Source organism: Gopherus flavomarginatus, chromosome 3, assembly GCF_025201925.1.
Source record: "Gopherus flavomarginatus isolate rGopFla2 chromosome 3, rGopFla2.mat.asm, whole genome shotgun sequence".
In the NCBI taxonomy this organism is placed as follows: Eukaryota; Metazoa; Chordata; order Testudines; family Testudinidae; genus Gopherus; species Gopherus flavomarginatus.
In genome coordinates, this window is record NC_066619.1 from 138,721,277 (window position 1) to 138,732,470 (window position 11,194).

The 11,194-nt window shown below is 55.0% G+C and overlaps 1 non-coding gene across 1 annotated transcript; it reads left to right on the plus strand.

Annotated features, from left to right (window-relative positions):
- The first annotated feature begins 8,260 nt into the window (after positions 1 to 8,260).
- TRNAK-CUU (transfer RNA lysine (anticodon CUU)) lies at positions 8,261 to 8,334 on the plus strand. The gene has a single exon. It is a non-coding gene; the product is annotated as a tRNA-Lys (tRNA).
- Positions 8,335 to 11,194: the final 2,860 nt, after the last annotated feature.

Consider the following 11,194-nt stretch of genomic DNA (forward strand, 5'->3'; position numbering starts at 1 on the left):
GGCCCACCCCTAGGACCCCTAACCCTAGCACCATGAGCCCCAGCCCTGGGGCCCCTAACCCAAACTCTAGGGTCCCTTCTTGTGGGGCCCCTAACCCTAGCTCCAGAGGCCCTACCCATGCGACCACTAACCCTAGCTCCAGGGGCCTGACCCCCAGTACCCCTAACCCTAGCTCCAAGGGCCCCATCCCTATGGCTTCTAACCCTAGCTCCAGGGGCCCAACCCATGGGGATCTAACCCTAGCTACAGAGTCCTTTCCCGTGGGACCCCCAAACCTAGCTCCAGGGGCCCTACCCATGGGGCCCATAACCCTAGCTGCAGGTGCGCTACTCATGGGGCCCCTAACCCTAGATCCAGAGGCACTACCCATGGGACCCCTAAACTTAGATCCAGGTGACCTAACCGTAGGGCGCCTCACCCTAGCTCCAGGCTCCCCACCAATAAGATCGTTAACCTTAGCTCCAGGGGCCCAACCCTAGGACCCCTAACCCTAGCACCATGAGCCCCACCCCTGGGGCCCCTCACCCAGAGTCCAGGGTCCCTACCTGTGGGGCCCCTAACCCTAGCTCCAGATGCCATACGCGTGGGCCCCTAACCCCAGCTCCAGGGACCCGACCCCTGGTACTCCTAACCCTAACTCCACGGGCCCCATCCCTGCAGCCTCTAACCATAGCTTCATGGGCCCAGGCCATGGGACCCCTAACCCTAGCTACAGAGTCCTTACCCGTGGGACCCCGAAACCTAGTTCCATGGGCCCTACCATTGGGTCCCTAACCCTAGCTCCAGGGACTCTACCCATGGGGCCCCTATCTCTAGCTCCAGGGGCCTTACCCTTGGGAAACCTCACCCTAGCTCCAGGGGCCCTACTCCTGGAGCCCATAACCCTAGCTTCAGGGGCCATACCCGTGGGGCCCCTAAACCTAGCTCCAGGTGCCCCATCCCTGGGGCCCCTAACCCTAGCTTTAGGGACCCTGCTCGTAGGGCCCCAAACTATAGCTCCAGGGGCCCTACCCATTGGAATCCTAACCTTAGCTCCCGGGGCCCTACCCATTGGGCCGCTAACCCTAAATCCTTAGACCCAACCCATGAGGCCCCTAACCCTAGCTCCAGGGGCCCTAACCGTAAGGTCTCTAACACTTGCTCTGGGGGCCCTACCACTGGGGCCCCTAACTCTAGCTCCAGGGGTCCAACCCGTGGGGCCCCTAACCCTCACTCCAGGGGCCCTACCAGTGGGACCCCTAACCCTAACTGCAGGGCTCCTACCTGTGGGCCCCTAACCCTAGTTCCAGAGGCCTTACCTGTGAGACCCCTAACCCTAGCTCCAGGGGCCCCAACACTGAGGCTCATATCCCCAGCTCCAGAGGATCTACTCCTAGGGCTCCTAATCCTAGCTCCAAGGATCCTACCCATGGGACCCCTAATGGAAACTCCAGGGGCTCTAACCCTTGGGGCCCTAACCCTACCTCCAGGGGCCCCATCCCTGGTTTCCCTAACCCAGCTCTAGGGGCCCTACTCATCGGGCTTCTTCCCCTAGCTCCAGGGGCCCTACCCGTGGTTCCCCTAACCCTAGCTCCAAGGGCTCTACCCGTGGGACCTTACCCTAGCTCCAGGGGCCGTCCTCGTGGTGCCCCTAACACTAGGTCCAGAGGCCCCACCCCTGGGAACCCTAACCCTAGCTCCAGGGGCCCTACATGTGGGAATCATAATCCTAGTTCCAATGGCCCTACCTATGGGACCCCTAACCTTAGCTTCCGGGGCCCTACCCCTTGGGTCCGTTACCAAAGATCCAGGGGCCCTACCCCTTGCGCCACTAACCCTATCTACAGGGGCCCTCTCCGTGGGGCCTCTAACCCAAGCTCCAGGGACCCCACCCCTGCATCCCCTAACCCTAGCTCCAGGGGCCCCATACCTGGGGCTCCTAACCCTAGTTCCAAGGTCCCTACCCGTGGGGTCCCTAACACTTGCTCCAGGCACCCTGCCCGTAGGGCCCTTACCTTAGCTAAAGAGGCCCTACCCATGGGGTCCTTAGACCTAGCTCCATAGACCCCACCCCCTGGAAACCCAAACACTAGCTCCAAGGGCCCCACCCACGCGAACACTAACCCTAGCTCAAGGGCCAAGTCCCTGGGGCCCCAAATCCTATCTCCAAGGGCCTTAGCCATGCGCCCGCTAACGCTAGCTACAGGGGCTCTATGCATGGAACCACTAACCCAATTTCCAGGGGCCCTACCCATGGGGCCCCTGTCCCTAGCTCCAGTGTCCCAACCCGTGGGACCCCTAACCCTAGGTCCATGGGCTCTACCCCTGGGGCCCCTAACTGTAGCTCCAGGCACCCCACCACTAGGACCTCTATCCCTAGGTCCAGGGCCCACCCCTAGGACCCCTAACCCTAGCACCATGAGCCCCAGCCCTGGGGCCCCTAACCCAAACTCTAGGGTCCCTTCCTGTGGGGCCCCTAACCCTAGCTCCAGAGGCCCTACCCATGCGACCACTAACCCTAGCTATAGGGGCCTTACCCCTGTGTCCCCTAACCCTAGCTCCAGATGCCATATGCGTGGGCCCCTAACCCTAGCTCCAGGGGCCTGACCCCCAGTGCTCCTAACCCTAGCTCCAAGGGCCCTATCCCTATGGCTTCTAACCCTAGCTCCAGGGGCCCAACCCATGGAGATCTAACCCTAGCTACAGAGTACTTACCCGTGGGACCCCCAAACCTAGCTCCAGGGGCCCTACCATTGGGGCCCCTAATCCTAGCTGCAGGGGCCATACCCGTCGGGCCACTAAACCTATCTCCAGGCGCCCCACCCCTGGGACCCTTTACCCTAGCTTCAGGGGCGCATCCCTGGGGCCCTTAACCCTAGTTCCAGGGGCCCTACCCATGGGGCTCCTAAACTTAGCTTCAGGGACCCCACCCGTTGGGCCCCTAACCCTAGCTCCAAAGGCCCTACTTTTGTGACCCCTATCCCTAGCTCCAGGGGGCATACCCCTTGGGCCCCCAGTCCTAGCTCCAGGAACCGTACTCGTGGGGCCCCTATCCCTAGTGTTAGGCCTGAATAAAGATATTGCAGACAAAACCAGGTACGCCAACCTGACCAAAGTCAGGCTAACCGAGGTTTTTGGGTAATTCCTGAGTGGAAAACACTGAGAAGCAGCAGCATGTCTCACAAGCGCTGGAAAAAAGTGAGATAAGCGAGAAGCTGCATTCCTGGCATAGTACCAGATGTGCTGTGTTAGGGCAGCTCCTTCGAAGAACTGATAAGAGCCCTAGTTTCCCAGCCTCCTTGTTTTCACTCCCTGGTTTTGTTCGTTGTTGGTTTTTAGCTCCCCTACATTTCTAACTTTAGGTATGTATGTATACTAAAGGTGTCTAGTTTCTAGTTGTTAAAAGAAGGGAGTGGGTTGCTCCAGTGAATAATTTATGACGCGACAGAACTGTCTATATAGACTTATACTAAGATTTAAAGAGCGGGCTGGTTCTCTCGGGAGACAAGCTGCTCTATGTTGATGCGTGCACTTGTCAATAAAGAGCTTTTGATCGGACCTTGCTGGTGTTGCCTGTCTCTCTCGCGGTCAGACAACTAACTTTGCCATCTGGGGGTTAGAGTCCCTGACACTAGCTCCAGGGGCTCTATCCCTGGGGCCCCTGACCCTATCTCCAGGGGCCCTACCCGTGGGGACCCTAACCCTAGCTCTATGGGACCTCCCCATGGGGCCCCTAGCCTTAGCTCCATGGGCCCTACCCGTGGGGACCTTAACCCTAGCTCCAGGAGCCCCATCCTTGGGGCCCCTAAATCTAGCTCCTGGGCTCCTGCCCGTGGGGCACCTAACCCTAGCTCCAGAGGCCCTTCCCTTAGGATCCCTAACCCAAGCTCCAGGGGCCCTATCCGTGGGGCCCCTAACCCTAGCTCCTGAGGTCCTACCTGTGGGAGCTCTAACCTTAGCTCCTGGCTTCGTGCCCATTTGACCCATAATCCTAGCTCCAGGGGACCTACCCGTGGGACCCCTAATCTTAGCTCCAGGGGCCTTACCCCTGGGGTGCCTAACCCTACCTTCAGGGGCCCTACCCGTGGGGCCTCTAACCCTAGTTCCAGGGGCCCCACTCCTGGAACCCCTATCCCTAGCTCCATGGGCCCCATCTCTGGGGCTCCAAACCCTAGCTGCATGGGCCCTACCCCTGGGTCCCCTAACTCTAGCTTCAGGGGCCCTACCAGTGGGACCCCTAACCCTAGTTCCATGGGTCCCACCCCTTGGACCCCTAACCCTTGCTCCAGAGGCCCCATTGCTGGGGATCCAAACCCCTGCTCAAGGTGCCCTGCCCATGGGGTCGCTAACCCTAGCTTCAGGGGCCCCACCCCTAGACACCCGAACACTAGCTCCAGGCACCCCACCCCTGGGACCCCCAACCCTTGTTCCTGTGGCCCCGTCCCTGGGGCTCCTAGCCCTAGCTCCAGGGTCCCTACATGTGAGAACCCTAACCCTAGCTCCAACGGCCCTTCCCGTGGGGCCCCTAACCCTAGCTCCAAGGTCCCTTCTTGTGGGACCCTTAACCCTATCTGCAGGCCCTGTACCCCTGGGTCCCCTAACCCTAGCTTCAGAGGCCCTACCCATGGGGCCCTTTACCCTAGGTCAAGGGGCCCTATGCATGGGTCCCCCAGCCCTAGCTCAAGGGGCTCTATCTCTGGGGCCCTAAACCTAGCTCCAGGGGCCCTGCCCGTTGGACCCCTTTGACTAGCTCCAGGGTCCCTTGAAACACTTGGCAAAATGTGTTTGACTGTTCAGGCATTGGGAGCTCAGCTAAGAATGCAAATGCTTTTCAAAGACTGCGGGGACTGTGGGATCGCTGGAGTCCTCAGTCTCCCCTCCCTCCCTCCATGAACGTCCATTTGATTCTTTGGCTTTCCGTTATGCTTGTCACGCAGCACTGTGCTGAGTCCCGGCTGTGGACTCTGTCTATCATAGCCTGGAGATTTTTTCAAATGCTTTGTCATTTCGTCTTCTGTAACGGAGCTCTGATAGAACAGATTTGTCTCTCCATACAGCGATCAGATCCAGTACCTCCCAGACGGTCCACGCTGGAGCTCGTTTTGGGTTTGGGACTGCATCGCCACCTGTGCCGATCAGAGCTCCATGCTGGGCAAACAGGAAATGAAATTCAAAATTCGCGGGGCTTTTCCTGTTTACCTGGCCAGTGCATCCGAGTTCAGATTGCTTTCCAGAGCGGTCACAAGGGTGCATTGTGGGATACCGCCCGGAGGCCAATACTATTGAATTGCGGCCACACTAACCCTAATCCAACATGGCAATACCGATTTCCGCGCTACTCCCCTCGTCGGGGAGGAGTACAGATATCGGTATTAAGAACCCTTTATATCGATATAAAGGGCTTCATTGTGTGGACGGGTGCAGGGTTAATTCGTTTTAATGCTGCTAAATTCGGTTTAAATGCATAGTGTGGACGAGGCCTAAGAAAGCGGCTGTTTGACCTACAAACAACGACAAAGTAAAACCTGCAAGAGCAGCCTTTCAGTTCAGAGGCCTGATAATAAGATGTTACTAATAACTGATGAAAGAGTTACAAACGACTCAAAACCATACTCAGAACAAACCAAATGGGAACACAGACAACACCATTTTTCTTCGCTGCTCTTCAACCACGATATTCTCCCCATAGGGAGGTCCACCGCTCCTGGGGGTTCAGTGCCACAGTAACAGGGTGATGTGTGCAAGGGATGGAGGAAGCTGCAATTCCATCTCCCTAGTCCAAAAAACCGTTTAATAACTAGTCCTGAGATAGAGGAAGTATCAGTTATTAAAGTCATAAGAACTAATTTAACATTGTGATTCCAGCCAATGTTAAAATGATCTAATATTCAAGTTAATAGAAACATTTCTAGTCCTCTGCATAGAACGCTCAAATGATGCAAAAATAGCAAGTTTGCTTTAAAAAGTCATAAAAGGGGTGTCATCCAGAATCTGACACTTGGTGAAACATAAGTCTAGAACACACAACCAGTTTGGGGATTGTGCTCTGCTTCTTAACAATCTGCCCTGAGGTTGCCACTCACAGTCACAAGCTACTCCAGATGGCTGGGGCCCTCTCATGGATCAGTAACTGGTTAGCAGCTTGGAAAGAAAGAGTAGGACTAAATAGTCGTTTTTGCAGTGGAAAGGGTAAATAAAAGGCTTCCAAAGTATGAGACGAGGCTACAGACATTAGGGCTGATCAGTTTAGACAAGACCGTAGAGCACCAGTTCTCAACCAGGTGTCTGCCAAAAGAAACCAGGCTTGACCCACATCCCCAAGCCACCAAGCCTACCTGCCTGCATTGAAGGGGGAGAGAAAGGACACAACAAAAAATTGCAGCATCAATGCAGAAGAGAGAACTCTTCCCCTGCCATTATCAGTAAGGGTTGCCTCACAGCCACTGACTCCCTGAACAGAAATAGCAAAAGTCCAACCACAATTCTACTTCCTTTTCACTACAAGAGATAATGGGTGGGAGCTGCTCTCTAGAGACTGTCCTGCTGCTGCCCAGGCACATGGCAGACAGAGCTGGGCCCACAAGCCGAGGATTTTGATCGCTTGAAGGCCCAGAGGGAAAAGAGACAAGTGCTCGTGTATCAGAGAATGGCTTTGATCCATTGACCTCTGGGTTATGGGCCCAGCACACGTCCTCTGCACCACTCTGCTGGCTCTTTACTCCCTCTGCCACCCAGCCACCTCTATCTGGATTAGTGCCTTACGAGCTCTCACGCTGGCAGGCATATGCGCCGGCTGCTAGGCAGCTGCCCTGGTCACAGGCTTTTACAGCTTCTACAGGGTAAAAAGGATCTATTTGGGGTTTGGACCCCATTGGGAGCTGGGTAGCTGAGTGCCGGAGACGGGAGTACTGCTTAAACTGTTTTCAATTAAGCCTTCAGCTCGTGGGGGATGAGGTTCAGCCTTTGATCCGTGTCTGCAGCAGGCAAGCGCCTCTGGCTCAATCGGCCCCCACCCTGCCCCCGCTGTATTAGCAGACTAAAACCTGGAGCAAAGGCACACGCCTTGCAAGGGAACAGGAGCCGGGATCTCGAACAAATGTCAACGTTTTAGTAAGATGACGTTCAAAGAAGAAAAAGGTGTACGGTACAGCATTTAGGTGTAGAAGTTTCTGGTGATCAGGGAACAATGTACAGATTACCCAAGGGGTGCGAAGGTCAGTTTAAGATCGGGTGGCGTAAGGAATACAGAATCTGCCATAGCCCTGACTGGGGGTAAAAGGTTAACGTACAGACACTGAGTTAGGAGGGTATGTTGTCCATGTGAGGGCTACGTTCAGGTGTGGAGTTTAAGAAGCGGGTACGACAATGAGAATGGATTCACCCGCGTTTGGTGAGTTTTAACATTCAGTGTTTTTTAATCTTTGCCACAATCTAGTTTAAGCAGGGTCGGTATGAACTCTACCCTGCCATCTGTTGGTGATCTGTTGTAAAGGCCTTTTGGGGCTGATGTCATTTGCATGGTTACACCCACCCCAGATTGCATGAGGGGAGTGCTTGTCCAAATGGTCATTTCAGCTGCTGTGGGATCCCCCGTCTCTTTGTTATTGGGGCAGGAGTAATCAAGTGTATTTTCCTGTTTAGTTTGGATCAAGGAGAGAGTAACTGTACCTGGCATTTGAGGCCTGAGAGCTTGCCCCTCGCCTGGAAAGGACTCATCATTAAGGGGTATGGGTTCCAAACCCCCCACCCTACCCAAGTGTGTGGGAAATAGGAATAGATGTTTGTTCTTGGTCTGATTGATTTTGTGTCTGGTGTCTAAAGACAGAGGTATTTTTGAATATCTTTAGAATTGTTGTTAGTACTGAAGTTTCTCATCTTAAAATTATGCTATTAGATTTCCTCTACAGTATATTTTGGTGCTGAAAGGTAACAGATTGCTTTGTGTGTGCTGTTATGGAGTGAAATAACAAAGGTTGGTTGCAGAGAGGGTGCATGTGCCACCCCAGCTGTGGTCCCAGAGTCCAGAATTTGCATAAACTCACCCCCTTACCTGTGACTAACAAGCTTGCCCTGCTAACTCTTCCAGCAAAACAGGCCAAAGAAAGTGTATGCAAGCCCTGTACTGCAGCCCCAGTACTATTTTCGGTTCCTTCCCACAGATCTTTCACTCCGCACCAGTCCAGTTCCTTGCTGTTGCTTGTCTAACCACTGCATGCATGTGCTAGACCGGACCCTGAGCTGATTCCTGACTGTTGTGCTCCATACAGCCTGGCCTGTCTGTGTCTCTGTGGTGCAATGGGTCAGCACGTTTGGCTCTTAACTGAAAGGATGGTGGTTCAAGCCCACCCAGGGACAGTGATAAGCCTGTGCTACTTCCTTGCTTTCCTGCGGGCAGGGCCGGCTTTAGGCCAATTCAACCAATTCCCCTGAATCGGGCCCCGCACCCAAGCCCTGCTGGTGCACTGTACTAGGGTGGCCCAGCTTCCCCAGGGGGCAATTTAAAGGGCCTGGGGCTCCCAGCAGGGACTGGAGCCTCAGGCTGTTTAAATTGCCACCAGAGCCCCACTGCTGGAGACTTGGGGGCTATTTAAAAAGTCTGGGGCTCCCCTTGCTTCTACCGCCCCGGCCCTTTAAACAGCCCCCGGAGCCCCGCCACTTCCCCAGGGCTCCCCCGGCTATTCAAAGGGCTGGGGCGGTGGAAGCAGGGGAGCCCCAGGCCCTTTAAATAGCCCCCGAGCCCTGGGCTGCTGCTGCTACCTTGGTGGAGGAGGGGGCACTTACCGTACAGGGTAGGCTGTACCCCCTGTACCCGCACCCCTGCCCACAGCCAGCCCCTGCTGCACCCCCTGCCCTGCCTGCACCAGCCCCGCACCCCGTGCCCTGTCTCCAGTCAACCCTTGCCGCACTCCCCTGCCTTAAGCCAGCCAGTCCCACACTCCTCTGTCTCCAGGCCTGCCAACCCCTGCGCACTCCCCTGAGGCCCTGCCTGAAGCCAACCAGCCCACTCCACCCCACATCCCCCTGCCTGCTGCCAGCCCCTCTCAGCAGCCAGTCCCACACACCCTGCCCTGCCTGCAGCCAGCACATTTGCAGCCAGTCCTGCACCCCCTGTCCTGTCTGCAGCCAGCCCCGCACGCCTTGCCCTGCTTGCAGCCAGACCCGACCTCCAGTCAGCCCCTGCCCTGCCTCCAGCCAGCCCCATGTCCACTGGTGCCCTGCAGTTCCCAGGGCAGTAACCCTGCACACACGCTGCAATGAGAGGGGCAGTGAACAGCTGTGACCCACACATGTGCACACCTTAGGGTGACCAGACAGCAAGTGTGAAAAATTGGAACAGGGTGGGGGGTAATAGGATCCTATATAAGCAAAAGACCCCCCAAATCGGGACTGTCCCTATAAAATCGGGACATCTGGTCACCCTAGCACACCCCCAGGGAGTGGCGGGGACCCACACATGTGAAACGGAGCTCATTTCTAGTTCAGGCCCATCTTTTTAAAAAAGAATTTTAGGTAGGGTTAACATACATCCGTATTTTCCTGGACATGTCCAGCTTTTTGGTTCTTAAATAGACCATTTGGGAGAAATTTTTAAAAATATGGATGTATGGTAATCCTATTGGTACAAAAAATACATACTGTGGCACATCCCTTAAATCAGAACTTTTTACAGGGAGCCGGCTGCTAAGAAATGAAAGGCTTTTATTTACATGGTTTTTTTTTTAGTCATCCCTGCCGGGGCCCCGCCGAATATGTTCGAATTGGGCCCCGCACTTCCTAAAGCTGGCCCTGCCTGCGGAGAGCCTCAAAGGTCCCATTTTGCTGCCTCTTGGCCTCAGTGCGTTCAGCTAGTGGCCCGAAGACCGGGCTGGATGTCATTCAGAAACCCATCTCCCAGCAGCTGTTCCAGAGGCTCAGGTTTAATCCTCAAGGCCGAGCACAAAAACTTTCAGCCAGGAACATTTCGCTCTCTCCCCGCCTCCGCCCAAGTGGCAAAGGAGAAGCAGACGAGACACGCTGGCTCAAAGACGCCTCCCTCCCACTTCCCTGTAAGCTGTGCAAAGCTCTTGGCCTGCCTCACGCCTTGTCAGGAAAGTGCGGCCATGCTGCTCACGCCTGAGTCACGTCCGCAGCCTGGCCTGCCCTGGCTGACGGTGTGCAGAGCCACGCCAGTCAATGGCAGTTTGAGTCAGGAGCCTAGGCTCTTTCCCCTGACAGCCACACACACAGCACTGCCTGGTGTCCCGAGAGCCTCCTTCCTGTTCTCCCGCAGCACACGCTGCCTGCCAGTGTGGGTGGGAAAAGGGGACCAGGAAGTACAGCAGCCTCATTCCAGGACAGGAGGCCCTCGCCATACCCAGGCCTGCCTCTTGCCTTCAGTCCAGGTAGCCTCATGGCCTAGGCTCTTGGGTTCTGCTGGTCACTGCCTTGCTGGAAGGCCCTGAGGGAAAAGAAGCAAGCACACATGTAGCAGAGGATGGCTTTGATCCATTAATCTCTGGGTTATGGGCCCAGCACACTTTTGCTGCACCATTCTGCTGGTTTTTCATGACCGCTGCCACCCAGCCATCACTATCTGGATTAGCACCTTATGCGCTCTCACGCTGGCAGGCAGATGCGCAGTCTGCTAGGCAGCTGTCCTGGTCACAGGATATTACAGCTTCTACAGGGTAAAAGAGATCTATTTGGGGTTTGGACCCCATTGGGAGCTGGATAGCTGAGTGCCAGAGACGGGAGCACTTCTTAAACTGTTTTCAGTTAAGCCTTCAGCTTCACCCTCACCTGAAAAGTACTCACCATTAAGGGGTATGTGTTCCAAATGCCAAAAGCATGTGGGAGGTAAGAATGGGTGTTTAGCTGTCTGTGGTTGTTTTAGTTGATTTCCTTTTTGCTGTTCCTGGTGTGTAAAGACAGAGACATTTTTGAATCTCTTAAAATTGCTGTTAGTGCTACAGTCCCTCACCTTAAGCTTATGCTATTAGATCTCTTCTGTGATAAATTCTGGTTCTGAAAGGTAAAAGGTCGCTCTGTGTGTGGCATTACGGAGTGAGGTAGCAAATGTTGGTTGCAGAAATGGGGTATGTGCCACAACAGTCCTGCCCCCCAGCTGCATTCCCTGAGTCCAACCTGCAAAATTTCCATGCAGTCAGAGTGGAAAAGAGCATTTTACCTAACTGTGAAGTTGCTTACAACTTTCAGTGTGTAAGTGAGATCAGAA